Source organism: Lissotriton helveticus, chromosome 3_2 (assembly GCF_964261635.1).
Source record: "Lissotriton helveticus chromosome 3_2, aLisHel1.1, whole genome shotgun sequence".
Classification (NCBI taxonomy): Eukaryota; Metazoa; Chordata; class Amphibia; order Caudata; family Salamandridae; genus Lissotriton; species Lissotriton helveticus.
In genome coordinates this window covers 143,471,540-143,497,764 of record NC_136062.1, presented here as the reverse complement: position 1 = coordinate 143,497,764, position 26,225 = coordinate 143,471,540, and the positions used below count along the sequence as shown (strand labels likewise).

Below are 26,225 nucleotides of genomic sequence, written 5' to 3'. Positions count from 1 at the left end.
GCCTGCGACAGGAAACAGTGCAAAAAGCAACATGTTTGCACTGTAATTTCGCAGTGAAAACGGGCCCTTTTTTGGCAAAGTGCCTAACTTTCGTGTATGAACCCTAGCTCTGCCGGCACCCTAGGGAAACCTAGCAAACCTATACATTTCTGAAAACTAGACACCCAGGGGAATTTAGGATGGGGTGACTCAACTGCTTACCACCAGGTTCTGTTACCCATAATCCCTTGCGAACCTAAAATATTGTCCAAAAAACGCATTTTCCTCACATTTCTGTGGTGGAAAGTTCTGGAATCTGCGTGGATCAACACATTTCCACCCACCCCCTGTTCCCCCAGGTCTCCCAAAAAAAATGGTACCTCACTTGCCTGGGTCTGCCTAGTGCCTGCGACAGGAAACAGCGCAAAACGCAACGTGTTCGCACCGCAATTTCGCAGTGAAAACTGGTCCTTTTTTGGCAAAGTGCCTACCTTTCGTTTTTGAACCCTAGCTCTGCCGGCACCTAGGGAAACCTAGCAAACCTATACATTTTTAAAAACTAGACACCCAGGGAAATTTAGGATGGGGTGACTCAACTGCCTCCCATCAGGTTCTGTTACCCAGAATCCCTTGCAAACCTAATAAATTGACAAAAAAAATGCATTTTCCTCAAATTTCTGTGGTGAAAAGTTCTGGAATCGTTGTGGATCAACACATTTCCACCCACCCCTTGTTCCCCCAGGTCTCCCGATAAAAATGGTACCTCACTTGCCTGGGTCTGCCTAGTGCCTGCGACAGGAAACAGTGCAAAACGCAACGTGTTCGCACCGCTATTTTGCAGTGAAAACGGGTCCTTTTTTGGCAAAGTGCCCACCTTTCATTTTTGAACCCTAGCTCTGCCGGCACCTAGGGAAACCTAGCAAACCTATACATTTCTGAAAACTAGACACCCAGGGGAATTCAGGATGGGGTGACTCAACTGCCTCCCACCAGGTTCTGTTACCCAGAATCCCTTGCAAAGCTAAGAAATTGTCTAAAAAAACACATTTTCCCTTACATTTCTGTGTTGGAAAGTTCTGGAACCTGCGTGGATCAACAAATTTCCACCCACCCTGTGTTCCCCCAGGTCTCCTGATAAAAATGGTACCTCACTTGCCTGGGTCTGCATAGTGCCTGCGACAGAAAACAGCGCAAAACGCAACGTGTTCGCACGCAATTTCGCAGTGAAAACTGGCCCTTTTTTGGCAAAGTGCCTAACTTTCGTTTTTGAACACTAGCTCTGCCGGCACCTAGGGAAACCTAGCAAACCTATACATTTCTGAAAACTAGACACCCAGGGGAATTTAGGATGGGGTGACTCAACTGCTTCCCACCTGGTTCTGTTACCCAGAATCCCTTGCAAACCTAACAAATTGTCCCAAAAAACGCATTTTCCTCACATTTCTGTGGTGGAAAGTTCTGGAATTTGCGTGGATCAACAAATTTCCACCCACCCCGTGTTCCCCCAGGTCTCCCCAAAAAATTGGTATCTCACTTGCCTGGGTCTGCTTGGTGCCTGCGACAGGAAACAGCGCAAAACGCAACGTGTTCGCACCGCAATTTCGCAGTGAAAACTGGCCCTTTTTTCGCAAAGTGCCTACCTTTCGTTTTTGAACTCTAGCTCTGCCGGCACCTAGGGAAACCTAGCAAACCTATACATTTCTGAAAACTAGACACCCAGGGGAATTTAGGATGGGTGACTCAACTGCTTACCACCAGGTTCTGTTACCCATAATCCCTTGCGAACCTAAAATATTGTCCAAAAAACGCATTTTCCTCACATTTCTGTGGTGGAAAGTTCTGGAATCTGCGTGGATCAACAAATTTCCACCCACCCCGTGTTCCCCCAGGTCTCCCAAAAAAATTGGTATCTCACTTGCCTGGGTCTGCCTAGTGCCTACGACATGAAACAGCGTAAAACGCAACATGTTTGCACCGCAATTTCGCACTGAAAACTGGCCCTTTTTTCGCAAAGTGCCTACCTTTCGTTTCTGAACCGTAGCTCTGCTGGCCCCTAGGGAAACCTAGCAAACCTATACATTTTTGCAAACTAGACACCCAGGGGAATTCAGGATGGGGTGACTCAACTGCCTCCCTCCAGGTTCTGGTACCCAGAATCCCTTGCAAACCTAAAATAATTGACAAAAAAACACATTTTCCTCACATTTCCGTGGTGGAAAGTTCTGGAATCTGCGTGGATCAACAAATTTCAACCCCCCCGTGTTTCCTCAGGTCTCCTAATAAAAATGGTACCTCACTTGCCTGGGTCTGCATAGTGCCTGTGACAGGAAACAGCGCAAAACGCAACATGTTCGCACCGCAATTTCGCAGTGAAAATGGGCCCTTTTTTGGCAAAGTGCCTACCTTTCGTTTTGAACCCTAGCTCTGCCGGCACCTATGGAAACCTAGCAAACCTATACATTTCTGAAAACTAGACACCCAGGGGAATTTAGGATGGGGTAACTCAACTGCCTCCCACCAGGTTCTGTAACCCAGAATCCCTTGCAAACCTAAAAAACGTGTCCCAAAAAATGCATTTTCCTCACATTTCTGTGCTGGAAAGTTCTGGAATCTGCGTGGATCAACAAATTTCCACGCACCCCGTGTTCCCCCTGGTCTCCCAAAAAAATTGGTACCTCACTTGCCTGGGTCTGCCTAGTGCCTGCGACAGGAAACAGTGCAAAAAGCAACATGTTCGCACCGCAATTTCGCAGTGAAAACGGGCCCTTTTTTGGCAAAGTGCCAAACTTTCGTGTATGAACCCTAGCTCTGCCGGCACCCTAGGGAAACCTAGCAAACCTATACATTTCTGAAAACTAGACACCCAGGGGAATTTAGGATGGGGTGACTCAACTGCTTACCACCAGGTTCTGTTACCCATAATCCCTTGCGAACCTAAAATATTGTCCAAAAAACGCATTTTCCTCACATTTCTGTGGTGGAAAGTTCTGGAATCTGCGTGGATCAACACATTTCCACCCACCCCCTGTTCCCCCAGGTCTCCCAAAAAAAATGGTACCTCACTTGCCTGGGTCTGCCTAGTGCCTGCGACAGGAAACAGCGCAAAACGCAACGTGTTCGCACCGCAATTTCGCAGTGAAAACTGGTCCTTTTTTGGCAAAGTGCCTACCTTTCGTTTTTGAACCCTAGCTCTGCCGGCACCTAGGGAAACCTAGCAAACCTATACATTTTTAAAAACTAGACACCCAGGGAAATTTAGGATGGGGTGACTCAACTGCCTCCCATCAGGTTCTGTTACCCAGAATCCCTTGCAAACCTAATAAATTGACAAAAAAAATGCATTTTCCTCAAATTTCTGTGGTGAAAAGTTCTGGAATCGTTGTGGATCAACACATTTCCACCCACCCCGTGTTCCCCCAGGTCTTCCGATAAAAATGGTACCTCACTTGCCTGGGTCTGCCTAGTGCCTGCGACAGGAAACAGTGCAAAACGCAACGTGTTCGCACCGCTATTTTGCAGTGAAAACGGGTCCTTTTTTGGCAAAGTGCCCACCTTTCATTTTTGAACCCTAGCTCTGCCGGCACCTAGGGAAACCTAGCAAACCTATACATTTCTGAAAACTAGACACCCAGGGGAATTCAGGATGGGGTGACTCAACTGCCTCCCACCAGGTTCTGTTACCCAGAATCCCTTGCAAAGCTAAGAAATTGTCTAAAAAAACACATTTTCCCTTACATTTCTGTGTTGGAAAGTTCTGGAACCTGCGTGGATCAACAAATTTCCACCCACCCTGTGTTCCCCCAGGTCTCCTGATAAAAATGGTACCTCACTTGCCTGGGTCTGCATAGTGCCTGCGACAGAAAACAGCGCAAAACGCAACGTGTTCGCACGCAATTTCGCAGTGAAAACTGGCCCTTTTTTGGCAAAGTGCCTAACTTTCGTTTTTGAACACTAGCTCTGCCGGCACCTAGGGAAACCTAGCAAACCTATACATTTCTGAAAACTAGACACCCAGGGGAATTTAGGATGGGGTGACTCAACTGCTTCCCACCTGGTTCTGTTACCCAGAATCCCTTGCAAACCTAACAAATTGTCCCAAAAAACGCATTTTCCTCACATTTCTGTGGTGGAAAGTTCTGGAATTTGCGTGGATCAACAAATTTCCACCCACCCCGTGTTCCCCCAGGTCTCCCCAAAAAATTGGTATCTCACCTGCCTGGGTCTGCTTGGTGCCTGCGACAGGAAACAGCGCAAAACGCAACGTGTTCGCACCGCAATTTCGCAGTGAAAACTGGCCCTTTTTTCGCAAAGTGCCTACCTTTCGTTTTTGAACTCTAGCTCTGCCGGCACCTAGGGAAATCTAGCAAACCTATACATTTTTGAAAACTAGACACCCAGGGAAATTCAGAATGGGGTGACTCAACTCCCTCCCACCAGGTTCTGTTATCCAGAATCCCTTGCAAACCTAAAGAATTGACAAACAAAACGCATTTTCCTCACACTTCTGTGGTGGAAAGTTCTGGAATCTGTGTGGATCAACATATTTCCACCCACCCCGTGTTCCCCCTGGTCTCCGGATAAAAATGGTACATCACTTGCCTGGGTCTGCCTAGTGCCTGCGACAGGAAACAGCGTAAAACACAACGTGTTCGCACCGCAATTTCGCAGTGAAAACAGTCCTTTTTTTGGCAAAGTGCCTACCTTTCGTTTTTGAACCCTGGCTCTGCCGGCACCTAGGGAAACCTAGCAAACCTATACATTTGTGAAAACTAGACACTCAGGGAAATTCAGGATGGGGTGACTCAACTGCCTCCCACCAGGTTCTGTTACCCAGAATCCCTTGCAAACCTAAAAAATTGTCAAAAAAACGCATTTTCCTCACATTTCTGTGCTGGAAAGTTCTGGAATCTGCGTGGATCAACAAATTTCCACCCACCCCGTGTTCCCCCAGGTCTCCCAAAAAATTGGTATCTCACTTGCCTGGGTCTGCCTAGTGCCTGCGACATGAAACAGCGTAAAACGCATCATGTTTGCACCGCAATTTCGCACTGAAAACGGACCCTTTTTTCGCAAAGTGCCTACCTTTCGTTTTTGAACCGTAGCTCTGCTGGCCCCTAGGGAAACCTAGCAAACCTATACATTTGTGAAAACTAGACACTCAGGGAAATTCAGGATGGGGTGACTCAACTGCCTCCCACCAGGTTCTGTTACCCAGAATCCCTTGCAAACCTAAAAAATTGTCAAAAAAACGCATTTTCCTCACATTTCTGTGCTGGAAAGTTCTGGAATCTGCGTGGATCAACAAATTTCCACCCACCCCGTGTTCCCCCAGGTCTCCCAAAAAATTGGTATCTCACTTGCCTGGGTCTGCCTAGTGCCTGCGACATGAAACAGCGTAAAACGCAACATGTTCGCACCGCAATTTCGCAGTGAAAATGGGCCCTTTTTTGGCAAAGTGCCTACCTTTCGTTTTGAACCCTAGCTCTGCCGGCACCTATGGAAACCTAGCAAACCTATACATTTCTGAAAACTAGACACCCAGGGAAATTTAGGATGGGGTAACTCAACTGCCTCCCACCAGGTTCTGTTACCCAGAATCCCTTGCAAACCTAAAAAATTGTCCAAACAAAATGCATTTTCCTCACATTTCTGTTCTGGAAAGTTCTGGAATCTGCGTGGATCAACAAATTTCCACGCACCCCGTGTTCCCCCAGGTCTCCCAAAAAAATTGGTACCTCACTTGCCTGGGTCTGCCTAGTGCCTGCGACAGGAAACAGCGCAAAACGCAACATGTTCGCACCGCAATTTCGCAGTGAAAACTGGCCCTTTTTTGGCAAAGTGCCTAACTTTCGTGTTTGAACCCTAGCTCTGCCGACACCCTAGGGAAACCTAGCAAACCTATACATTTCTGAAAACTAGACACCCAGGGGAATTCAGGATGGGGTGACTCAACTGCTTACCACCAGGTTCTGTTACCCATAATCCCTTGCGAACCTAAAATATTGTCCAAAAAACACATTTTCCTCACATTTCTGTGGTGGAAAGTTCTGGAATCTGCGTGGATCAACACATTTCCACCCACCCCGTATTCCCCCATGTCACCCAAAAAAATTGGTATCTCACTTGCCTGGGTCTGCCTAGTGCCTGCGACAGGAAACAGCGCAAAACGCAACGTGTTCGCACCGCAATTTCGCAGTGAAAACGGGCCCTTTTTTCGCAAAATGCCTACCTTTCGTTTTTGAACCTTAGCTCTGCCGGCACCTAGGGAAACCTAGCAAACCTATAAATTTTTGAAAACTAGACACCCAGGGGAATTCAGGATGGGGTGACTCAACTGCCTCCCACCAGGTTCTGTTACCCAGAATCCCTTGCGAACCTAAAATATTGTCCAAAAAACGCATTTTCCTCACATTTCTGTGGTGGAAAGTTCTGGAATCTGCGTGGATCAACACATTTCCACCCACCCCGTATTCCCCCATGTCTCCAAAAAAAATTGGTATCTCACTTGCCTGGATCTGCCTAGTGCCTGCGACAGGAAACAGCGCAAAATGCAACGTGTTCGCACCGCAATTTCGCAGTGAAAACTGGCCCTTTTTTCGCAAAATGCCTACCTTTCGTTTTTGAACCTTAGCTCTGCCGGCACCTAGGGAAACCTAGCAAACCTATACATTTTTGAAAACTAGACACCCAGGGGAATTCAGGATGGGGTGACTCAACTGCCTCCCACCAGGTTCTGTTACCCAGAATCCCTTGCAAACCTAAAGAATTAACAAAAAAACACATTTTCCTCACATTTCTAAGGTGGAAAGTTCTGGAATCTGTGTGGATCAACAAATTTCCACCCACCCCGTGTTCCCCCAGGTCTCCCCAAACAAATGGTAGCTCACTTGCCTGGGTCTGCCTAGTGCCTTTGACAGGAAACGGCACAAAAGGCAACGTGGTTGCACCTCAATTTCGCAGTCAATACTGGCCCTTTTATGGCTAAGTGCCTACCTGTAGTTTTCGAACCCTAGCTCTGCTGGCACCTAGGGAAACCTAGCAAACCTATACATTTTTGAAAAGTAGACCCCCAGGGGAATTCAGGATGGGGTGACTCGACTGCCTCCCACCAGGTTCTGTTACCCAGAATCCCTTGCAAACCTAAACAATTGGGGACAAATACGCATTTTCCTCACATTTCTGTGGTGGAAAGTGCTGGAATCTGCGTGGATCAACAAATTTCCACCCACCCAGCGTTCCCCCAGGTCTCCCGAGAAAAATGGCACCTCACTTGCCTGGGTCTGCCTAGTGCCTGCGACAGGAAACAGCGCAAAACGCAATGTGTTCGCACCGCTATTTCGCAGTGAAAACTGGTCCTTTTTTGGCAAAGTGCCTACCTTTTGTTTTTGAACCCTAGCTCTGCTGGCACCTAGGGAAACCTAGCAAACCTATAAATTTCTGAAAACTAGACACACAGAGGAATTCAGGATGGGGTGACTCAACTGCCTCCCACCAGGTTCTGTAACCCAGAATCCCTTGCAAATCTAAAGAATTTACAAAAAAACACATTTTCCTCACATTTCTGTGGTGGAAAGGTCTGGAATCTGCGTGAATCAACAAATTTCCACTCACCCCGTGTTCCCCCAGGTCTCACGATTAAAATGGTACCTCACTTGCGTGGATAGGCATAGTGGCTGCAACAGGAAAAGGCCCAAATCGTACAGTGGAGAATTTAAAATAACCTATAGCAAAACTACCTTCTGTTTTGGGGGGAGGCACCTGAGTTTTTGGCCCAGGGCTCGGCGGCAAACTTGTGAAACTACCAAACCCAAACAGTTCTAAAAACTAGACACCCGGGGGAGTCCACGGAGGTATGGCATGCGTGGGTCCCCCAATGTTTTCCTACCCAGAATTCCTTGCAAACCTTAAATTTAGGTAAACAAATCACTTTTCCAAACTTTTTTGCGTGGGATCTCTGTGCCGGCACAAATGTCCTACCACCCAGCATTCCCATTGTTCCGCCGAGTAAAATTATACCTCACTTGTGTGGGTGGGCAAAAGCAGAACAGGCCAAAAATGTATTTATAAGACATTGTAGCATTCAGGATTGACAAATTAAGCACAGATAATTCTACTGTTTTGGGGTCATCCTAGTCCCAGGCCTTTGGCCCACCCACACAAGTGAGGTATCATTTTACTCGGGAGATCAAGGGGAACGCTGGCTGGTAGGACATTTGTGCCGGCACGGAGATCCCATGCAAAACAGTTTGAAAAAGTGATTTTTTTCCTAAATTTAAGGTTTGCAAGGAATTCTGGGTAGGAAAACATTGGGGGACCCACGCATGCCATACCTCCCTGGACTCCCCCGGGTGTCTAGTTTTCAGAACTGTTTGGGTTTGGTAGTTTCACAAGTTTGCCGCCGAGCCCCGGGCCAAAAACTCAGGTGCCCCCCCAAAAATAGAAGGTAGTTTTGCTAAAGGTTATTTTAAATTCTCCACTGTACGATTTGGGCCTTTTTCTGTTGCAGCCACTATGCCTACCCACGAAAGTGAGGTACCATTTTTTTCGGTAGACCTGGGGGAACGCGGGGTGGGTAGAAATTTGTTGATCCACGTAGATCCCAGAACTATCCACCACAGAAATGTGAGGAAAATGCATTTTTTTGTCAATTTTTTAGTTTTGCAAGGGATTCCGGGTAACAGAACCTGGTGGGAGGCAGTTGATTCACCCCATCCTGAATTCCCCTGGGTGTCTAGTTTTAAAAAATGTATAGGTTTGCTAGGTTTTTCTAGGTGCCGGCAGAGCTAGGGTTCAAAAACGAAAGTAAGGCACTTTGCCACAAAAGGGCCCGTTTTCACTGCGAAAATTCCGGTGCGACCACGTTGCGTTTTGCGCTGTTTCCTGTCGCAGGCACTAGGCAGACCCAAGCAAGTGAGGTACCATTTTTTTCAGGAGACCTGGGGGAACGCTGGGTGGGTGGAAATGTGTGTGAGCCCGTGATGCCACACTTTTAAACACATAAATGTTTGAATAAAATAAATTATTTCAGCTACATTTAAAGTTTGCTAGGGATTCTGAGAAAAGAAACGTTGGAGGATCCATGCAACCCATACCCCCTTGAAAGCCCCCGGATGTCTACTTTCCATAAATGTATGGGTATGCAAGGTTTCCCTAGATGGCAACCGAGGAAGGAGTGAAAAACCCATGTGACCCCCCTAGCTAAACCAATTAGTTTTGACAAAATTAGTTGTTTACTTGTGCAGCATGACAATTTGGGCGCAATATTGCAAGGAAAATATGACGGACATTGTGAGTTTTGCAGGATATTGTGGATACAATTAATTGTTAGATTTCACCAGAGAGACATCACCATGTAGTCCCATGGGTTTTCAAGAATATCTACAATTGGCAGGTTATTCGTAAGCAGGATGTACACCTTGGCACAGAGACTAGGAAAAACAAGATCCCTACACAGCCATCTATTCCTCAAACACACACACATACTGGTTGGATTTGGCACGAGGGTGAGTGATGGTTCAGTATATATAATTTTATTAACAAGAGATTTCACAAAAATGAAATGCACTGAAAAACTGAACCAATGACTCGCAGCTCGTGAGCTGTAAAGCCACTTCAAGGCACCAACCGCTTTACAGGCCATTCACACTCCTTTCATACCTGACACACAGAAGACCATTCACACCACCAGGCACAAAAGCAACACATCACAACATTTACAAAAAAAGTGACAAGGTGCGTCCTGCTTCAAAAAAAAAAAAAGAAAAAAAACTACACAGACATCAAGTTTTCAAACACACACACATACTGGTTGGATTTGGCACGAGGGTGAGTGATGGTTCAGTATATACCATTGTATTAGCAAGTGATTTCACAAAAAATGAAATACACTGTTAATAATGGAAAGGACAAGAAACTGAACCATTAACTCACAGTTCGTGAGCTGTAAAGCCACGACAAGGCACCAACCGCTTTACAGGCCATTCATACACCTTTCATACATGTGACACATACTAAATATTCACACCGCCAGCCGCGGACCCATCACATTACTACACTTCCACCAGCAGACAATGCCAATCAAGGGCCCATCACTTTCACACGCCCACATTCCTGACACAGCAACTACATAAACTCATGGATTACATGGAGTGGCGCTCAACTAGCACTGTGTGTAGTATCCAGCATTAAGTCACTTCCCACACACCGCCAGCCAAGCACCAATCCACGCTCACCACCAGCCAAGCACCAGACCACACACACCGCCAGTCAAGCACCAGACGACGTACACCGCCAGCCAAGTACCAGTCCACACACACACCGCCAGGAAAGCACCAGTCCACAGACACCGCCAGCCAAGCACCAGTCCAGGCACACCACCAGCCAAGCACCAATCCAAACACAACACCAGGCAAGCGCAAGAGCACGCACACCGCCAACCAAACACCAGACCACGCACACCGCCAGGCAAGCACCAGTCCACACACACCACCAGGACAGCACCACTCCACACACACAGCCAGCCAAGCACCAGTCCAGGCACACCACCAGCCAAGCATCAATCCAAACACACCAACAGGCAAGCGCAATACCATGCACACAGCCAACCAAACACCAGACGACACACACCACCAGCCAAACACCAGTCCACACACACCCCCAGGCAAGCACCACTCCACACACACCACCAGCCAAGCTCCAGCCCAGGCACACCACCAGCCAAGCACCAATCCAACACACCACCAGGCAAGCGCAAGACCACGCACACCACCAACTAAACAACAGACCACGCACACCGCCAGCCAAGCACCAGTCCGCAGACACCGCCAGACAAGCACCAGTCCACAGCCACTGCCAGCCAAGCGCCAAACCATGCACACCGTCAGACAATGGACACTACATGAAAACCATCTTCATACTTTAGATTTTTTTCAAAACAAATGAAAAACAAAAACAAATTGCAAATTGATACAAATCTACTAACACAACAACTAAATCTAAAAACACTACACAAATGCCAACTTTGAAACTGAACAATAAGTTTTAAAGAATAAAGACCAACCAGTTCACTTTACCACTAGACCAACCAGTTCACTTTAACACTCATGGATGCTCCCAAAAATTATTTTGCGTGTGGTACAATCTAAAACAAGCAGGTACACACAGCCCAGGGTTTGAAGGGCAGTCGGGGCAGTACATACGAACCTCCTTCCACAAACCTCTTCACCAACAGACTCTACATCTCCAACTGGGAAAGTCTTTTGAGGTTGTAGGAGGAATTTGATCAGGAAAGTGGTGATCTTTCAATCTAGCAACATCCTCCACCACTCCAACTCTAGGAACACTTGCCTGTTCCACTAAAACAAGGCTGCCTATTACAGACTCCTGAAACTTTACAAAAGTCATTGTTGACTGGGGAAAAGATTTCTGGAACACAACAAAAGCATTAAAGGTTGCCAAGTGGAAAAGATGGATAGCCAACTTCTTGTACCAAATGTAAGCCTTACGAAGAGCAGCATATGGTTCCAACCTCTGATCTACTCTGTCAACGCCACCCATGTGCCTATTATAGTCTATTATGCACACAGGTTTGCACGCTTCTGCAACCTGACCCCAAACAGTCTCCGGTTCAGTGCTTTCATCATGTATGGAAGTCAACATGTAGACATCTCTCCTGTCTGAAAACTTCACAGCTAGAGCTCCTCACAACGCAATGCACTGCACTGTCCCTGAGCAAGCTTTTGACAAACAAGTTCTTTTGGGAAACCTTTACGGTTTGAGCGGATTGTGCCACAAGCAGCAGTGTCCACTTTGGCCAATTCCCTGAACAACTACACACCAGTGTAGAAGTTATCTACATATAAATGATGGCCTTTGTTAAAAAATCCACGACCAAGTTCCCCCACAATTTTCTCAGTCACTCCAGAGGTCGACGGACAACCAGGGGGGTTAATCCTGGATTCCTTACCGGTGTACACCCTGAAATTAGAGACATATCCAGTCAGACTGTCACACAGCATATAAAGCTTAATTCCATAGCGTGCCCTCTTACTAGGAATGTATTGCCGAAATACCAAGCGGCCCTTGAACAACAGCAAAGACTCATCCACTCCAATTTTTTTCCCAGGATAAAAGATCTCAGGAAATCGATCAACAAAATGATCAATGACAGGCCGTATCTTGAAAAGACGGTCACAATCAGGGTGATCTTGTGCCAAAGCAGAACTATTGTCAACAAAATGCATCATCCGAAGCAGAAGCAAATACCTATCATGACTCATGACTGCTGGAAATATAGCTGTTGCCATCAAGGGACTAGTAGACCAATATGAAGCCATTGATGGTTTCCTAAGCAAGCCCATCAAAAAAGTTAAACCCAAAAACTTTTTTATCTCCTCCAAATTTGTGGGAGTCCACCGGGTAGCTCTAGCGTGGGGCTTAAGGCTGGCACTGTTCACCCTCAAAAAATGTTCTGCATACAAATTAGTCTGCTCTACAATCTCTGCCAAAAACACATCATCCATAATCAACTTGAAAAAATCAATTGGCAAAAAGTTTTCAGTGTTCACCCTATACCCTGGAACACCAGTAAATTCAGGCAATGCCGGCTGTACCATGCCTGGTGCAACCCAGAGGTCAGCACTTTCAATGTCAAGTCTTGCAGCCGCAGGCTGACGCCCAGCTGCCTCTTGTCTCACTACACCAACTGGAAGTCTAGAAGCCCCAGGCTGCAGCCCAGATGCCTCTTGCTGCACTATGGGCACAGCAATGTCCTCCGCAACCAGAGGCACTTCATCCACACCAAAAGTAGCTTCATCAGCACTCAGAGTATCTTCATCATCAGATGAAGCTATGTGTAGAGAAAACTCACTACTTGAATCTTCACCTCCCACCTCTGGCTCAGAATCAGAGTCAGTCTCTGGACCATGGTCAGTGGAAGAATCAAAAAGCATTCCAACAACTTGCTGAGCAGTAATCCGGCAGCTAGCCATTATCCTTACAAATAAAGGAGTCTGCACAAACAACTCAACAACCCCAACACTGTGCAAAGTAAGTAAAAAAATGTAAGCCTTTATCACAAATATCTATATATTGAAAAAATATACAATTCACTTACAAGAGACAGCTACACTCACCAGCACCTACTCTGCAAAGGCACAGCAAATAGGCAACGATATCCCACTAGAAAGAAGAAAAAAAAACTTACATATACAGAAGTGTACTTCAAGAATAAATGCAAAACATGTTTTACAATCACAAAAAACAGAAACCAAACATACTCGTATTATTACACACTTTGCAAAAAAAAACAATTACATTACAATTGAACAAAAAAGGTCTCTTACCAAACACATGCAACTACACAAACAGCAGAACCACCAGTAACGGAACCGCACACTGCAACAATCTAAAGAGAAAATAAAACAATACACATTAGAAGAAACAAAAACAACACACATTACAACAGGCTATGTCACAGGGTATGTCACAAATGGGGTGTCTGTCCCCATGAGGGGCAGAATATAAATCTTTATACATTTGGGCCCCCTAGAAGCAACCCTACAGAGGGCAGAGAGGCCAAATTAAGACACTAATCTGCCCCCAGAGGGGGCAGAACATATTTTTGAAAACAAATGGGCCCAAGGAAGCGACCCTTGCCCAAGGGGTCGCTTCCTTTATAAAAAAAAAAAAAAATCCCGGGTGTCTAGTGGGCTAATCCACACCCCCTGGGTCCAGATTCGGCCCAAAAAGTGGTCAATCTGCCCCAGGGGGGGCAGAAAAGTCTGTAAATAAATATGCCACCCAAAGAAAGCGACCCTTGCCCAAGGGGTCACTTCCTACAAAAAATTGAGGCAAAACAAACAATTCCTGGTGTCTAGTGGGGCATTCCTGGTGCACGATCGCAATGCTGTGCGCGATCGTGCACCAGGAATGCCCTGCATTGGAACATCAGGGGAGAGGAAACACTGTTTCCTCCCCCTCGATGCCTCAAGGCACCGAGAATCGGCACCCCCGCCCCACCGGAGACCGCTTTACCAACCTTCTTCCTGGACGCGCTGGAAACAAATGGCTTCCAGCGTGCCCAGCGCTTCCTGATGACATTGGCGCGCGCTGTGCGCCCTGATGTCACCAGGAAGCGTGGGGGGGCCAGGGGGTGGCAGCGGAAAGTCTTCCGCTGCCACCCCTCCTAAATGGACCTAGATCAATGCCCCAGGAGGGGAGCGCCAGCGTTCCCCCCGAGGGCTGTGCCGATGATGGAGCGGTTCCGTCATCAGCACAGCCCAACCGACGCTGATGACGGAACCGCTGCGTCATCAGCGTCAAAGGGGTTAACTGAGTTGCTGTGGGATGGCAACTCAGGAATCGCCAGTACTACCACCCACCTTACATGTGGGGCCACGGCAAATGCAGGGACCGCCATGGGCAGCACAAGGTCTAGCTATGCAGCTGGATAACACCTAGTGTGAAAAGCATGTGCACAAGTCATCAGACAGTTAAAGCTATTTCCATTCATCCTGTCTGTGGCGATTTCTGATAAGGGGCGTCGGGGCTCTGCCCCCTTTATTTTTATCCCCCCAAGCGTCGCCATTGCTAAAGTTAAATAAAATCTCTTTAAATCTATTATCAAAAAAAATGTACACACGTTTGTTGGGGGCAGGGCTGTTGATGTGCTGACACACTGCCAGCGAGTCCAATACATTCCTAAACTTCTTGCCTTTGGGTGGGCCCTGGCGCCTGAGTCTGATGTATTTGCTGGGCGGATGAGCTCATATCCCTGAGGCCTGTGAGGTCAGCAGCTTGGCAAAGACATAGACTCGAGCTCCAGTCTCCACCCCCTGATGACTTGTGGGTAAAGGTCTGCACCGGGCGCTTCAGGTTGAAGCCCTGTAGCACCGGGGATCCCCTTCAGTCAGGGAGTGAAGATGATGGTCACCCCACCCTTTCCCAATTCATCACAGGGGGGGTGTATCTGCCCTATGTCGAGTTGTGAAGGGGAGGAGTAGAGGCTGCAGGCAGGCAGGAAGGTCAAAAGTCGATTGTGTACAGATTGCCATATGGACTTCTAAAGAGACACTTAGCAAACTCCAGGAGGTGTCTGTTTCCTGCGCTGCTAACTGCAGGACTGTGAGGAGGCCGCAATTTGATCTTCAGCGCTTCAACTTTGGAGACAAGTCTACTGTCTGAATGGTATTTCGGGCCTGTAGTCAGAGAGGAGACAGAAGCCCTGCTGACGGGACAACACCCCTGGAACCTGGCAGGCGTCACTTGCACTGGCAATCTGGAACAAGCCCTCAGGAAGGTAAGCGCCATGGGAAATCTTGGCAGTGCATACATTTGATTTCCTTTGACATAGAAGTATTTTTTCTGTTTTGTTAATTTAGTGCACGTCATGATTGTTTTTCAGAACACTTTTGTTGGAATGTTTTTAAGGGAATGGCATGCTACTGGGACACAACATCCTAATTTAGTATTGCAGGATTTATAAAAGAGGTCAACTGTAAAGTATAAAACGGGAGATATGCTTTTTATGACAGAGCGAATGAAAGAATGCCTAAATAGTCTCTATTTAAAAAAAGAAGCGCATGCTTCACTGCCAAATTTAATGGAATTTGTTTACCCTCATCAGGACGATGGAAATTAAAGTACTTCTTGCTGGTATTCGAACTTGTGACCAGCCGATCACCTCATGCTTAAACAGGAGCGTTCAGCCCAGGGGCATCTGGTTGGAACTGCAGGAATTTGGAAGTGTCGCTTAGTGTAAAACCCCACTGGTCACTCAATGAAGCATGTGTTGGGGTTGTTGGCACATGCCAGGATTGATGCTAACGCACCCGGTTATGGTTGTTGCTAGCAGTGACCATACATTCCAATGCAGACGCCTAGACAGTGATTGGCATTACACATATATTGTATGCATCAACCCTTCCTAGTACCAGTATCTACACGACATGATGTAACATGAGGCGATGTTATGGAATTAAGATTACCTTTACGTAATCGTGCATTTCTAATAGATGGTTAAAACATTAAGCGACAGATGGATTAATTTGCTTGTCTACACCTTTCATATTGATCCATGTGGTCTGTTGTAGTTCCAGGAACATACCTATTTATCAAATTGCACATAGCAGACATAATTTATTAACTTCTCTGAATATTTAGAGTCGAGGTACATGCACAGCTTTTCAATAGGAAAGGCTGGTGTGTTTCACACCACGTTTGTTACAATAGAAGTGAATCACAGACTCAGCCAATCGCGGTTACATTTTCTGTAGCATAGCAAAGGCGGCCCATTGAGTAAAACTCGCATGGGTATAATATCATGGGCATGCTTGTCTCTGCTGACTGTAAATAGCACCCTCTTTCATATAACTGAAACACACCTCAGAGATGAGTACGATGACAACTCTCCATTATGGAGAATTGCAAGAAAACAGGTCTGGGTAAAAAACAAATAATCAGCATAACAAGTCTTTAAGTGACACCACCATTCAACTGTTTTGTAGTGCACTGGCTTGTGAGTGACATGAAGCGAGTATGATGTCTTGTGTCCTTGGTTTAATCGTGTAAGCTCCTCCCAATGCGTTGGTGGGTGCAGCGAGACAGAATGAGAGAAGAAAATTAGTGGCGTAGCAAGGGTGCCTTGAGCCTCTGTGCAAGTAGTGAAAATGAATACGCTTCCTCAAGTAAAGTCACCGAAACAAACAGCATGACAAGGTTTGCTCTGGACATTATTTTTTATAAATCTAAAATAATTTGAGACACGTTCCATATTTAAGAATTACGCAGTTCATGTTTTTTTAATACACCTGGCTTTACCAGATATTTCACTGGCTTAGATGGCCCTCATTGCACCCTGGTTTAAAGGTGCAATGATGTTCGTCTGCATGTACATTTAAGCACCATTTTTTTCTGGGCACAATTTGTTTTATTTTTGAGTAGTAAACATTCCACCCTGAGAGTATGATAAATGTACGAAATGGACCTTAGAATTGCTTTATTAACCTTCCTGCTTTCTCAAATTTGCTTGAAAATGCACCATTTGCACACTCTTTTTTCAAATTGTTCTCAGGGAGAAAACCTCCACAAATCCCCCATAGGTGGTTCAGGCTCGCTTGCTTCCCGCAGTGCAGTACAGCAATTATTTTACACCTTCACCACTTTCAAAAGTCACCAGCTGCCACTGCATCGTGTAACATGCACAAAGTGATAAGATAGGCGCAGAAATCATTTCTGCACAATTTATCACTTTTGGACTCAGGGCTTGCTCTTGGCATGGCATAGGCGAGCTGGGCCGAGGCAGCAATTTTCTGAGGGTTGAAAATAACTATTTGCATAAAGGTTCTACAACCAGAAATGCCCCTACCTTGGCTCGAGTGATTCAGTTTAAAGTACTTCCAACCACTCTTAACGTGCTGCAATCGATATCTTTTAGCACCTATTCACCCCTCTACCTTACTCTCCCATCTACCCCTCACCCTCTGCCGTAACTGATGTATGTAAAGGACCTGCTGCTGCATTTTTTGATCAGCAAGTGTGGCATTTATCCTTCCAGCCAAGGGAGCGATTGGAGCAAGGGCCGCCTCTGTGTGCACCTCTCAAATGGGGCCCTTAGTGTGTTTTTTGTTTTAAATAAAAGACCCGTATTAGACACATAATGACTCTCCAGTGAGGAACACTGTAAATATGTAATCCTGCTGCTGTGCTGGTTTTCACATAACTATTATATTGCATGTGCCATATAATTTAGCATCTGCTGCATTATAATTTACAGTTTTTAACGCATCTTCATTATTTCTAGTTTCATCCGATCAAAATAAAAAGGATCAAAAGTGGTGCCACGTTGTGACTAGTCGATCGTTTGCATAGGTCACATGGCCGTGCACTTTTCAGTTATTGCTTGCTGCTTTACGGAGTTAAGCAAGTACACAAACAGCAAAATCTTTTCTCATATCCTATTAATGCGTGTTACAGAAAAATATGATTGCTAACAAAAATGTCACTATCAGGCAAATTCTTTGAGCATTTATGGACAATCGCCATGTTAGGCAACACTGTTTGATCTCAGAAGCGTTAGCCTTAATGAAACAGTGACCTCCAGGCAAGACTTCTAATGAAGATTTAAAAATTGATTTAAATGTGTTATTGGATGATAGCAGCTGCTCAAATAGGCTGAGTGATGAGGAAGGAACATGTAGGTGAATCTGCCAGCACTACCCCTTGATAAAATATCGGTGAACTCGTCAAAACGACAAGGTAGGAGGAGAGTTTGAGATCCAGTTTTGAGATGCCTGCTTTTGGATTCTCTAGGGTGGGACTCTGAGGAGTCAGCCTCCAACAACCTTGCCTGCTGGGAGGTGGGGGCACTGCTGCAACACTGACTGGGTGCCATAAAAACACATTGTATCAGTCCGGGGCACCCATTATGGAGTCCCAGAATGTTTTCTACTGCTGTGGCTCCCTAAAGTGGCCAAGCAGTGCAACAAAAATGAAAAAAACGGTGACACTCGGTTAAGCGTGGTGAGCTGATTGTCAGCTGGTAGGGTACTGTTGGGCGGGTTTAACTGATTTGGAAACAGCCTAATCATGTCAAAAGATCATTTTTTTGACAGCTACTGACCGTTGAGTGCAGACCTCAGAATGTCTTAAACCCTTTCTGCCATCCTTCACAGACTACAATCCTCTCCACCTATCCACTGCCATGTTGTTGCCCCTTGGGCTCCAGACCCACCCTCGGACCAGCATCAGACATCATCTGCTGCCACTTGCAACTCAAAGTTGCATGCTGTGCTTTTAATCAGCCCATACTCCCCATTAGTGTTTAAAGTAGACTGAAAAAGTTGGATATCCCAGGCTTGACAGAATAAGAAACATGGATAGGAGCCCTTTACAAGTGGGATATCCTAATACAAGTGACCTAGAATCACACGGATCCTTCTAGTATATCTCATGCAACTCACTCTGGTCCTAATCGGTGCTAATAGCCTTGATCTAACTGCTCCTGATTGCCATCCCTCCTGGTTCTCTCCCATATGATTATGATAATCTTTGGATCATGTCTTCCAATTCCTTCTGCTCATTGCCACCCTGGTTCAGCACTAACTCGTCCTGATCATCTTTGTTCTGGTCATCCACTTCTTTTTCCTGGCCCTAGTCACCAGGTTTCATCTTCCTGACTCCTGTCATCCTGGTCCAACTTATCCTGGTCTTTCATTTCCTTGTCACCCTGATCCTTCTTGTCTGGGTAGGCAGGTATTGATTTTCGTGGGCCTCTGCACCTCGATATTCTTGACTCCTTAGCTGTGGTGTTGCTGGTACTACTTAGTCTTTTTGGCTTCGGTAGCCTAGACCACTGCTCCGGGTATTCCATGTGCTATTCTCCTAATTTTCCTCACTCTGGTCTGTCTAGCCCTGGCCATTGTACTCCTTCTTATTTTGTGCACACAGGACTTGCTTTTCTTGCTCCTGGTCCATTTGTGTAGGTCTTTGAATGTCTTGACTGCTTGGTTCCAGTCCTCCCGGCCATCCTCACCCTCCAAGACAAAGTACTCTTGGACCTTAATGATCCTGTTGAGTCTGGTACCCTTGTCATGCTCCATCTGCTCTTTCTCAGTCTGTTCATCTGATTCCTGATAACCCAGCTCCCACTATTCTCTTGTTCCACCTGGCCTTCTGTATCCTTGTACTCTTTGGCCTGTTTTTTTTAGACATTGTCCTCTTAGTTTGCATTGCCTTGGTGTTCTGGCCCTGTACCCTGTCATCTTGATCATTTTGGTACTGCACCTGTTGACATTGGCCCTCTTGCTCCTGGTTGTCATTACTTGTGAACTCCAAAGCATGGTCATTTTAGCCCTGGTCCTCCGGGCCATCGAGGTCCATTCACTGTTGCCCTACCCATTGGCATGTATTGCCCTCTTATTGGTCCGCTTGGTCACGATTCCTTGAGTCCCTCTTGCTTTGTTCCTTCTGGCTCTGATTCTCTAAGTAGCACTGGTCCTAGCCCCTCCCTTATTCTGTGTTTACTCCTTTCCCCTGGTTTTGCTTGCCAAAGTCCTCTTTCTCCCAACTGTCCAAGTCCTTTTTTGGTCTGGTCCTGACCCTCCAGGCCCTAGTCTTCCTCCATCTTGTTCTTTTGATTCTACATCAATTGGTCATGATTCTCTTTGTTCTGGTGCTCCTCGACCTGGCCATCCTGTTCCTTATACTCTTAGCCATCCTTTTTCTAGCCCTTAGGCCAGATCCTCATGGCTGCGGTCAGTCTGGTCCTGATCTTTCTTTTTCTTCTTATTCTAGTCATTTGATCATCCTCGTTAACCAGTTCTTCACCCTCTTCATCCTAAACTTCATGGTTCCCTTGGTCCTGGTCCACCTGGGCCTCTGTGTACTGGTCCTCTTAAAGCATATCCTTCTAGCTCTGCTTGATTGTGATCTAGATCTGATCATACAGGTCAACTGTAGCCTAATCCTCCTATTCTCGGTTGTCATAATACTTGCCCTTCTCACACCTATTGAACCTACTCCTCTTGGTCCTGATCTTTATTGTTTGGGTTGTTCTAGGTTCAATTCCCCTGTGCCTGGTCTTACCAAGCATCCTAGTCTTGGACTCATTAGCCTGGTTTTCCTCATAACTCTTGTCCTTGTTCAACCATATCTTCCATCCATAATGGACCTTCCTGATTCCCCAGTCCTGTTTTTTTTGTCCTCTTGGCATTGATTACTTTTTCCTGGTTATTTTCACCATGTACCTAGTAGTCCTGTTACTGTGTGCCTGATCCTGCTGGTCCTCTTGCCCCACTCTGGTCAACTTTTGTATTATCTTCTCAGGGATGACTTTCCTAGTCATTGTTCTCCTGGCTCTGTTCTGTGTCCTCCTGTCACTGCACTCAATGGTCCTGGTCTTCTTGATCTTAATTTCCTTTGTTCTGGTCGCCCTGAACCTGGTCATATTGGTCTTTGTCCTCCTGACCACACTTGTCCAGTCCATGTGTTCTTCTACGCTCTGGCAGGCCTTGTTAGCTCAGATCCTCCCCAGCTTGGTCCTAGTACTCAGGTTCTGCTCTATCTGGTCCACTTGGTCTTGATTTCATGAACACCCTGGATCTTTCCTAGTACTCAGGTGCTGCTCTATCTGTTTCACTTGGTCCTGATTTCATGAACATTCTGGATCTGTCCTTGTGGGAAGTTGCACAAACATCATTCGGCAACTACGGAAGTTAATTCCTGTCCTCTCACAATCCATGATGCGATCAATAGTAGCCGCCACCATCATCTCCAGAATTGATTACGGTAATGCCCTTTACCTTGGCTTACCTAAAACTCTGACCAGTAGACTTCAGGTCATAATGAATGATGCTGCCCGGTTGATCTTCAAGCTACCGAGGAGACCTAAAGCTACTCCCCTACTACAAAGTCTGCACTGGCTCCCCATTAAAGAAAGAGTGGAATTTAAGAACTTATGCACGGCCCATAGGGCAATCTATGGCAAAGCCCCAGCCTAGATCAAAGATCGTCTGCAACTTTATTGCCCTATGAGAACACTTCGATCTTCAGACGCCCAATTACTGGTCTGTCCTCGCTATAGGTTAGTGACCAAGGGAGGGAGAGCCTTTTCAGTGCTAGTTCCTCAGCTATGGAACAGGCTGCCGGAGGTGCTGCGCCGGGAAGGGAATCTATTACGATTCAGGAAGAGCCTAAAAACATTTCTGTTCAGCAAAAGCATGAGCACTGTATAATCCAGCTATGACCTCAGCTTCCATCTTGCTAAGTTATTGTCTGTTACCATCTTTCCGGGCGCTTAGAGACCTGCAGGTGATTAGGCGCGATACAAAACCTCACTAACAATAACAATAACAATAACAATCTTTTTAGTTTCCATAGTCCTATTTTCCATGTTCCTCCTAGCGCCTTTGGTCATGCCTTTGATGTTGGTCCCACTGGGGATATCTAGTCTCTGTGTTATTTAAACTGGTCTCCTGGACCCACAGCATATTGTTCTCCTGGTCTTGAACTTCAGAGTTCTCTCACTCTGGTACTAACATTCTTGTTGCTAGTGCTCCCAGTCCTCTTGCTACTTGTGCCCATTGTTCTGCAATATCTAGTCTTGTCCCACCACCAATCATCCCAGCCTTTACTAGTTCTAATGGTCCAGAGCCTCCTGCATGCGCCTTAGTCCTTCCTTGGCCTGGCCTACACAATCCTGGTCCTTCTGGTAATCCTTTCCAGGTACTCCAGCCCCTAGTCTACTGTATCCTGGCCCTCTGGCTTCCTAGGCTCCAAGTACTGGTCATTTTAACCCTCCTCATCCTAATTATGTTCCCCTCGTTCTTGTGAACTTGCCTCTCTGGTTTACCTAGTCTCCCTCATTTGAAGTTGCCAATACTGCAGCTCTTGGTCCCTCTGGCCCATGTAGGTCTGGTGTTCCTATTTCTTGTACTGCTTTGCTTGATCCACCAGGATATTGTCTTCTGATGCTGATCACACTGGCCTTTGTTTCCCTATCCCTTCTAGCCCCCCTAGTCCCCAACCCCATCTTAGTTCTACTAGTTCTCTAGGTACTCTGGTTTGCCTGTTCCACCTTGTTCTTGGACTTCTGACCCTGCTCCCCTCTGATCTGGTCCTCTTAAATGCTGTGTGTTACACCTGACAGCCTTAGGGTGGTATTCCCACACATTTTTGCCTGCCTCTCTCCGTTTGTCTGATCTCGTTTTTGTTGGTTTCAGAACTCTGCACAGTTTACAGCTGTTGGGCAGTACTAAAGTGTGCATGCTCTCTCTCCTAAACAGGATAACATTGGCTGAACACCACTTGGCATATTTAATTTGCTTATAAGTCAGTAATAAAGTGCACTGCATGTGCCCCGGGCCTGTAAATGCAATGTTGCTAGTGGGCCTGCGCACTGATGGTGTTACCCACAAAAGCAGCCACTTAACCATGTCCCAGGTCTGCCACTGCAGAGCCTGTGTGTGCAGATTTACACTGGCAAGTCTACTTGGCAAGTAAACCTTCTTGCCCGGCTTAGGCCTTCCCTTTTTATGCATATAAGTCGCCCCTAAGGAAGGCCCGTTATAACCCACACTTTAGGGTGCAGTGCATTGAAAATGCAGGACATGTACTTTTAAACCTTACTTGGCTTAGCAGTGAAAATCTCCCAATTTCATTTTTCACTACTGCAAGGGATATCTTTCCCATATGATGATATTGGGATTACCTTATTACATCTTTTAAGTGTAACTTCCAATTGAGAAGAGATAGACATTTCAAGTTTAGTGTAAATGAACGCACAATTTAAAATCACAACTCATGGTGAATGTGGATTTTAAATTCCAGTTTAGCTGTCAGTTACTTACTTTAGCCATTTGGTGCCTTCAGCCTGACCCTGTAATACACTTCTGGGGTGGGTGACAGCTGGCTTCCTGTACTCCATCTAGGCAGTCACACACATAGGAAGGGTAGGTGTGGCTGAGTGGTCATTTGCAAGTAGATTGGCCATCCTGAGCAGGATGTGAGGGAGGAGTTGACACTTCCACCTGAAAGGACTGTGTTCAGTCTTTACCCAAAGGATTGGTTTCCCTCTTGCATTGTGTCTGGATCCTAAGCAGGAAGGGAGGAGGGCACCACTGGGTATAAGTAATGGAGCTCTAGCACTACCACATCAGTACACATATTGACCTGTGGGCACTCTGTCAGGAAGAAGAGGATCAAGGACTGCCACTCTGCTGGAACTGCTGTTTGCCGAGCTCTTGCTTTGCTGTGTTGCTCTACTGCCTGCTGCTCCCTCTCTGCCTGGGTGAGAAGAACTGGACCTGCATCACTAGAACCCAGGGTGACTGCAAGGGCTTGCTGGCTTGCCTCCTGTTGCCTGTCTCAGGGGCAAAAAAAAATTAGAATCCTCCCGTTCCAACCCTTTTGCTCATCTGCTTGTGAGTCTGTGCAGCTAAGTGGTGCCACCCCAGTCCTGGACTTTTGGAAGTGACCTAGGGCTTTGCTCCAGAGTAACTGATTCATCCTTTCCTGCGAGAGCAGAATCAATGGATTACAGCAGTTGCAGGAACTGGACGAGTGCATTGTATTCATAACCGCAACATCACACTCGGAACCAGTGCTTCGGAACCAACACATTGCTACCACTGCAAGGAGAAGATCGACGCATTGCCTCTAAAGCGTCAAGGTACCCGGCGCATCGCTTTCGTAACTGCCACACTTCCGAACCCTTACTTCGCTCGCGGACCCAATGAATCTCTGCAGTTGCATTGAAAAATTGGACTCAACACCTCAACTATGTGGTAATCACCAACACATCTCACTGTTGTGACCAGGTTCAATGTCCTTTTGCTCCAGGGCCTCTATGGGTTATGTACCCGGCCTGCTCTACATCATGGTTGGCCTGAACTCTTGACTTTGTGTTAGTCCAGCGTGAGGAATAAACTCTTTAGATGCTACTTGCCTCTAAGCACTATATTTTGCATTTGATATGTAAAAATTCATATCTCGACTTCTACTGGATGGCGTTTTGGCATTTTAGTCTTATTTCATTTATAAAATCATAATCTATTTTTCTAACCTGGTGTCGAGTCTTTTGGGGGTCTTTTTACTGGGTTTTTGTATGAAAGGTTGCAGAAAGACTTCACACATTGCCTCTAAATCATGCATGTGCAGGCTTGCTGCATGGATGAATGAGCATTGCCTCAAATTAAATGGAACTAAAACCGAGGTGCTCATAATAGGTGGGAATAACATAAATTGGACCAATAACTGGTGGCCCTCTTGTTTGGGACCCGTATCTATTCCCAGTCAGGAAGCCAAGAATTTGGGTGTCTGGATAGATAATAAACTATCCTATGACAGCCATGTTAAAAACAGTAGGGAAGTGCTTTGGAGTCATGAAAACCCTCAATCGTACCCTGGATCTTCTACCGATAAGTTCCAGGCGTACCACGACTCAGGCACTTATTACTTCCCGTATAGATTACGGAAATGTGCTGCTGCTGGGTACTTCAGAAAAAAATATGAGGAAATTACAAGTCCTGCAAAACTCAGCTGCACGACTTGTGCTAAGACTCCCCCGTAGAGCTCCCTCTAAACCTTCCTTCGCTGCCCTTCACTGGCTGCCGATTAGCAAGAGGATACTATTCAAAGCGCTCCTCTGGGGCCACAGGATCATTAATTTAAAGCCCCTCCCTACATGTCTGATCTAGCTACACTTTACGTACCTAATAGATCCTTACGGTCAATGGGTACAGGTCTGCTTAAAACAACGCTCCCTAAAAAAGCTAGAATGGGAGGCAGATCCTTTCGTACTCTGGCAGCAAAAAAATGGAACACCCTTCCTATGCACATCAGACAAGAGAATGATGAGGCATCCTTCAGGAAAATGTTAAAAACCTATCTTTTTACTCTCTAATTTCTGTCTCTGGATCCACATTGCAATACTCTTTCTCCACAGCGGGGACACGCCGGGAGGCGTCACCAGGCGCTTTACAAACCCCTATAATAATAATAATAATAATAATAAAGTTAAGCCTGACTGCTCTCTGCAAAGCTACCATAGCATGGGCAGGGAATACTTTAGGTTGTGGACCTACCCTGACTTGGATTGTAGATACTGCTTGGACATGGTGCATACATCTATCAACCAGAATCCCTAATTTCTAACAGTGGTCCAGCTAAATAGTGGTCATACTGAGTCTAGTTCTTCTTGTCCTTGTTCTCCTGGCCATTGTTCTCTTAGTTTTCATTGTTTGGCTCATCTGGTTTAGTGCCCATGCAGCCAGCTGTAACACAGGCTCCCCCTGTTGTCATAAGTCCAAGCTCCAGGCCAGGAGCGTATAAACAGTCCCAAAGCCCCCAGTCTCGACACCAGCCAGCGCGGTCAGGAAAGCCCCCTGCCAGCAAGGAATGAAGAGCCCTAGGAGCCTCAGGCACAACAGGCAATTCGCTCTACCCCCTCAATTGTGCCTCATCTCGAATTCTTCTCCCAGGAACTAGGGCGCTGATAGGCCGTTTTACAGGCCTAGGGTGAGCAGGTGCGTTCAGGCTTGCCCGCACTGTGGAGGCCGCAAGTCAGGAGATTAGTCATCCAGTCCCTCCATATGTAGTCGCCATCCAAGGCCCCTCTGGATGGCTGAGGGGCCATTGGTCTACGGTCACGAAAGGGAAACACAGCTGCACACTCCCAGAGCATCAATCCACCAGGTAGCCCAGGGGTGGGGGAATCATATCGCCCGACGCCCGAACCATGTTGTTTTTAT

The 26,225-nt window shown here is 46.4% G+C and overlaps 1 pseudogene; it reads left to right on the top strand.

Moving 5' to 3' along the window:
* LOC144826137 (dnaJ homolog subfamily B member 1 pseudogene) overlaps positions 1-26,225 on the top strand; it is a 173,629-nt pseudogene that overhangs the window by 145,951 nt on the left and 1,453 nt on the right.